This window comes from Leptodactylus fuscus, chromosome 1 (genome assembly GCF_031893055.1).
Source record: "Leptodactylus fuscus isolate aLepFus1 chromosome 1, aLepFus1.hap2, whole genome shotgun sequence".
In the NCBI taxonomy this organism is placed as follows: Eukaryota; Metazoa; Chordata; class Amphibia; order Anura; family Leptodactylidae; genus Leptodactylus; species Leptodactylus fuscus.
The window spans coordinates 109,645,801-109,652,650 of NC_134265.1; the positions used below are offsets into that span (position 1 = coordinate 109,645,801).

General features: G+C 41.1%; 1 pseudogene; it reads right to left on the bottom strand.

The window, feature by feature from the left end:
* Nucleotides 1–572: 572 nt before the first annotated feature.
* LOC142193560 (small ribosomal subunit protein uS9-like) lies at nt 573–1,068 on the bottom strand (annotated as a pseudogene).
* Nucleotides 1,069–6,850: the final 5,782 nt, after the last annotated feature.

A 6,850-nucleotide genomic window follows, 5' to 3' on the forward strand; every position in this document is an offset into this window, starting at 1 on the left:
AACACACCATAGATGATGCAGAATTATAATAGAAATAAAAGAATAAGTAGACAATAGTATAAGGGGAGAAACTCCTGTTCTTATGTGATATCAGAGGACATTCAAAGGGCATGTAAGGGTAAGTTCTCATGTAGGAATTTGATGTGGAATCCATTTCAAAGTCTGCCTGAAATTCGTCTACCATTCTTTTCAGTGAAAGGCAGTAGAAGAATTTTTCAGCTAGTGGAAAAATACGCATCATGCTCGTACTTCAGGTGGATTTTGCCTGAGAACTCCCATTTAGTCAACATGGAATTTGACACGGAAGTGGATGCGGAATTTGTCTTTATCCACTCATGGAATTTGGCTGTAACCAATAAAGGCAAAATACAGTGGCACTCTTCTCCAAATTCTTCTTGAAATCTCACTTCAAATTCAGCGTCAAAATCCTCATTGGTTTGTGACAAGCTGAAAAAAAATCTGCTTCGAATTCCCATACAGTATAACGCCCCATTTACTGCCTCGCACATAGTTTAATGCCCCATTTACTGGCTCCCACACAGTATAACACCATGGATTCTTGAAGGGGGGGGTTGTTTTTGTAGTTTTCCAACTGTTTATTGAAAGAAAATGTAAAGTGCAATTAACGGTAAAGCGTCTGGTAGCGAGCACAGGCTCCAGGTCCACCAAATTTCTTGGACTTGCAACGACAAGAATCTGCAACTAGAAGAGTCCTGTCATACTGAAAGAGAATATCCTTGATTTCCTTCTTGGAAGCCTCATCAACATACTATTGGAAATGGCTTGACGAATGGCATAGACTTGTGCAACATGTCCACCACCCTTCACACGGACTCTGATATCAACACCAGCAAATCGCTCCTTACCCAAGAGAAGAACAGGCTCAAGCAGCTTGTACTGCAGAGTTGCGGGTTCGATCATCTCCAGTGTTCTTCCGTTCACTTTAATGAGGCCATTACCTCTTTTGCAGTGAGCAACAGCAGTGGCTGTTTTCTTGCATCTGAAAACCTGGACGGACTGCAGGGGACCCTTAGCCAGCATGCTCCCCTCCGTGCTGGGTAGTAGCATGAAAAGCAGATTCTGTTTTTTTAATGTTATCCACAGAGCGTAGCTTGAGGGTGCCAGAGGGTGCAATTTCACCCAGTTCCAGGAACCTTAGGGGACCCATAATCCCTGGCATAACTTAAATGGTTCAAAGTCGTCTCATCTACCACTGGATCCATAAGGCTGGGGGTCCATAAGTCTCCCTCACCACACAAAGGCTGATTAAACTTATTTGTTCACCTTATTGAATATCACTGGTAGCTTGTACATTGTAAATTTATTACCCCTGTCCTCTGGTGAACTAGAGTGAGAAAATTTATGATACTTAGCCTTCCACTATCAAATGAAGTACCGTATTTTTCGGACTATAAGACGCACTTTTTTCCCCCAAAATTTCGGAGGAAAATGAGGGTGCGTCTTATAGTCCGAATGTGGGGGGAGGAGCGGATTTACAGCATGGCCGCGCTACTGCCACTGCTGGTTTTCTGCAGCGGCAGGAGCGTGACAATCTGCAGGCCCTGGTAGCTAAGACACTCCCCGGCATCCCCCGGTCTATTACAGCAGATGCGGGGGACTGTCTTAGCTGCCGGGGCTTGCAGATTGCCAAGCTCCTGCCGCTGAAGAAAACCAGCGGTGGCAGTAGCGCGGCCATGCTGTAAATCCGCTCCTCCTCCGCAGGTCCCGGCAGTCAGTTAGCCCCGGGGCCGGTCCCCACCGGCCCCATACCTTTAGTGATGCAGGCCGGCTCCTGCACGGCGAGGTCGCAGGAGCCGACCTGTTCCGATGACAGCTGGGAGCCTAATGAAGGCTCCCATGTCTGTCATAGATATATATTACTATCGCGGCTGGTCTATGACACTCTGCGATAGTAATGTATAGAATCTCCCATAGACGGCAATACACTTGTATTGCCGTCTATGGGACTTGCAATCAAATGAGTGCAGGTTCAAGCCCCCTAGGCGGGGGATAATAAAATAGTAAAAAAAAGAAAAAAAAAATATAATAAAAAATAAAAGTTCACCTCCTTTCCCTAGAATACATATAAAAGTATAACATTACTGTGAAACATACAGTCCTATGAAAAAGTTTGGGCACCCCTATTAATCTTAATCATTTTTAGTTCTAAATATTTTGGTGTTTGCAACAGCCATTTCAGTTTGATATATCTAATAATTTATGGACACAGTAATATTTCAGGATTGAAATGAGGTTTATTGTATTAACAGAAAATGTGCAATATGCATTAAACCAAAATTTGACCGGTGCAAAAGTATGGGCACCTCAACAGAAAAGTGACATTAATATTTAGTAGATCCTCCTTTTGCAAAGATAACAGCCTCTAGTCGCTTCCTGTAGCTTTTAATCAGTTCCTGGATCCTGGATGAAGGTATTTTGGACCATTCCTCTTTACAAAACAATTCAAGTTCAGTTAAGTTTGATGGTCGCCGAGCATTCTCCCTCCCTCCATGAACGTCCCTGACATGTTCTATTAATCGTGGTGATCCTTTGCCACTGCTGATATACCGGAAATGTTCCCTAAACCTATGATGCATCGGTCTAATAGTTTTGCCCACATAAAACTTCCTACATGGGCATGTGATCACGTAAACCACGAAAGACGTTTTACATGTAATAAACTGTCTAATATTAAATTCGGTACCTCCTATATTTATATACTAGCTGGTACCCGCGACTATGTCTGCGGTGATTGTAGAAGTGGGTATATACAGGCGGGGGTAAGGTTTTCGTACTGTGTATATGGTATGGGATATGAAATGTAAGTTTGTATCTTGTTTTTGCTGCAATTCTGAGAATACGTGAGACTTTTGTGTTGAAGCTAATTTGTATTTGAGCTGCTATACGGTGTTGTGAGAAACTTTACATAGTGACTTTGGGACAGAAGTATTTGAAGTTAACCCTTTCCCGCCGATGGCATTTTTTGATTTTCGTTTTTGACTCCCCTCCTTCTAAACCCCATAACTTTTTTATTTCTCCGCTCCCAGAGCCATATGAGGTCTTAATTTTTCCTGGGACAATTTTTTCTTCATGATGCCACCATTATTTATTCTATATAATGTACTGGGAAGCAGGGAAAAAATTCAGAATGGGGTGGATTTGAAGAAAAAATGCATTTCTGCGACTTTCTTACGGGCTTTGGTTTTACGGCGTTCACTGAACCAAAATGACATGTCCCTTGTATTCTGTGCTTCGTTACGATTCCGGGGATACCAAATTTATATGGTTTTATTTACATTTTGACCCCTTAAAAAAAATCCAAAACTGTGTTAAAAAATTATTTTTTGAAAAGTCGCCATATTCCGACAGCCGTAACTTTTTTATACTTGCGTGTACGGGGATGTATAGGGCGTCTTTTTTTGCGGGAACGGGTGTACTTTGTAGTTCTACCATTTTTGGGAAATGTTATTGCTTTGATCACTTTTTATTCAAATTTTTAGCGGAATCAAAAGAGTGAAAAAATGGCAGTTTGGCACTTTTGACCATTTTTCCCGCTACGGCGTTTACCGAACAGGAAAAATATTTGTATAACTTTGTAGAGCGGGCGATTTAGGACGCGCGGATACCTAACATGTATGTATTTCACAGTTTTTAACTACTTTTATATGTGTTCTAGGGAAAGGGGGATGATTTGAATTTTTAATCCTTTTTATTTATTTTTTTATATTTTTTTTACTTTTTTTAAACTTTTTTTTTGCATTTATTAGACCGCCTAGGGGTATTGACATGGGTGGGCGGTGTCGCGGATTGTCAGAGTGGTGGGGGCAAACATGGCTGCTCCGGAGTGTTAAAGAGCGCCTCCTAGAGAATCGTTAAGGTGAGGGGCAAAGTGGTAAAGTATATGTATATGTGATTGTGTGGGGTTAGGAGCGAGGCTGTAGAGGGCAATATGAATTTTGTGGCTTGCTATGGTCCAAAGTGTGTGAGATTGCAGAGATGGTGGTGTGAGTTTGGGTTTTGTGGGGGTCCTGGCACAAACGTATGTGCGCTATTGTGACGAAAAGTAGCCTATTGTTTAATCGAGTGTAATAACTATGTTTGTGGAAAATTTCAGCCAAATCGGTGGAGCGGTTTTTGCGTGATTGACCGCCAAACATCCGAACATCCAAAGGGGCCTGGGAAAAACGTATGTGCGCTATTGTGACGATAAGTAGCCTATTGCGCAATCGAGTGTAGGGACTATGTTTGTGGAAAATTTCAGCCAAATCAGTGGAGCGGTTTTTGCGTGATTGACCGCCAAACATCCGAACATCCAAAGGGTCCTGGGAAAAACGTATGTGCGCTATTGTGACGAAAAGTAGCCTATTGCGCAATCGAGTGTAGGGACTATGTTTGTGGAAAATTTCAGCCAAATCGGTGGAGCGGTTTTTGCGTGATTGACCGCCAAACATCCGAACATCCAAAGGGTCCTGGGAAAAACGTATGTGAGCTATTGTGACGAAAAGTAGCCTATTGCGCCATCGAGTGTAGGGACTATGTTTGTGGAAAATTTCAGCCAAATCGGGGTCCAAAGTGTGTGAGATTGCAGAGATAGTGGTGTGAGTTTGGGTTTTGTGGGGGTCCTGGGAAAAACGTATGAGCGCTATTGTGACAAAAAGTAGCCTATTGTTTAATCGGGTGTATTAACTATGTTTGTGGAAAATTTCAGCCAAATCGGTGGAGCGGTTTTTCCGTGATTGAGGAACAAACATCCGAACATGCAAACATCCAAACACACAAACCCACAAACTTTCACATTTATAATATTAATAGGATTTTGCTTGGCTGTTGAACTGACAGTAGGAGCAATTTTTACAACGAAAATTGCCTTGCGGATTTAAACCAGTTAACCACATGTTTTTTTGTGATGTAAAGTTACTAGATACGACGCTATTTCAAATTGTTCTACATTTTTAAAAGTTATTAATGGTCGATTAATTGCTGTCTTCGCCAATATAGGGTCATTTTCTAACAGATGCCAATTTCTATGAATTGCGCTTTTAATGTGCTTGGCCAATGGGCTGAATTTGAAGGAAAACACAAACCTATTAGGTGCATTTTTCTTTTTCGCATAAAATAACTTTTCTCGATCAATATTGCTGGCTCTATGATAGGCTTTATCGATTATTCTTTTAGGGTATCCTCTTTCCCTTAGTCTTTTCTTTAATTCTCGTGCTTGTAATTCAAATTGTTGGAACTGATTATTAACCCTTCTTAGCCTAATAAACTGGCCATATGGTACAGCTTCTTTGACATGTTCAGGGTGAAAACTATTATAATGCAATAGTGAATTGGTTGCTGTTGTCTTTTGATGCACCTGAGTGTTAACTACCCCTTTCTTGATATTAAGCAGGACATCTAAAAATTCTAGGGATAAACCCCCAATATTGTATGTGAATTTCATATTGAATGTATTGTCGTTGAGGTAGTCGACAAATTGGACAAATTCCTCATCTGAACCAGACCGTATGATGAACACGTCATCTACATAACACAAATACGTTTTTATATATCTAGCAAATCTGTTACGTGTCGAAAACACTTTTTTTTCCTCAAATACTGCCAGATATATATTTGCGTATGTACAAGACACGGGCGTACCCATTGCCGTTCCTGTTTTCTGGCTGAACCATTGATTATCGAAAATAAAACAATTATTGTTCAGGATCAATTCTAGACCATCTCTTACCATCTCTATTCGGTCTGGGTCTTCACCCGCAGACTCTAATACATTTACAACTGCTTCAATCCCCTTCAGATGAGGGATCCGCGAATAGAGGCTCTCAACATCTATTGACATAAATTTGTCATTTTTTTCCCCAAGTTACGTTTTTAATTAGATTGAGAAAATCCTTTGTATCCTGCACATAAGCAGGGATATTTTTTAAAATTGGTCTAAGCATCCAATCGATGAACTGTGACACCGGTTCAATTGCTGAGCCGATACTGGCCACAATCGGGTGTCCAGGTGGGTCTATAAGTGATTTATGAACCTTTGGTACAAAGTACCAGCATGGTCGAACGGGATATTCAATAATCAATTTCTCAGCCGTTTTTTTTAGGTAACACGCCCTTCTGTACATATTTGCACAAAAAGGCCATAACTTTTTTCATAATTCTTTCAGTTGGATTGCTAGATAGTTTATCATATGTACTTAAGTCGGATAATTGACGGGAAGCCTCTCTCATGTAATATTCTTTGCTCATAATTACTGTGTTTCCGCCTTTATCGGCTTTCTTACACACTAGATGGTCCTGTTTTTTTAACCATGCCAGGGCTTCCCTTTCCTTTTTTGTTAAATTAGGGGGACTTTTTTCATAAATTAAAGATTTTACATCTTTCATCATTTGTATGTGGAATATATCCAAACTACTCCCAGGGACTATCGGAGGATCAAATCGTGACGTCACACCTCCTTTGAAGCGATCATCAGTATCAGCTATGACACTGTTACTATCCTCGTTTTGCAACATGTCTAGATCTAACATAACACTCTTTTCTTGTTCCGACCATTCACTAGAGAAAAAACCCAATGGGCCAATTTCAAATTTTTCTATAGCATGCGCTTGTTCCCTCTGATCGCGGATATTGCTAAGTGTGAGCCCCAAAAGTGCTCCTATACCTTTGCCAAAGCAGGCCGGCTCCCAGGTACTGAGATTGCAGGAACCAACCTGTTCCTGTGGCAGTCTGGAGCCTTATGAAGGTTCCCAGGTTTGTCATAGGAATATTACTCTGACCAGCCTCAATAGTAATGTAGCAAATCTCATGGCCTGCAGTACATATGGGACTTGACACGAAACGGTTGTTGGT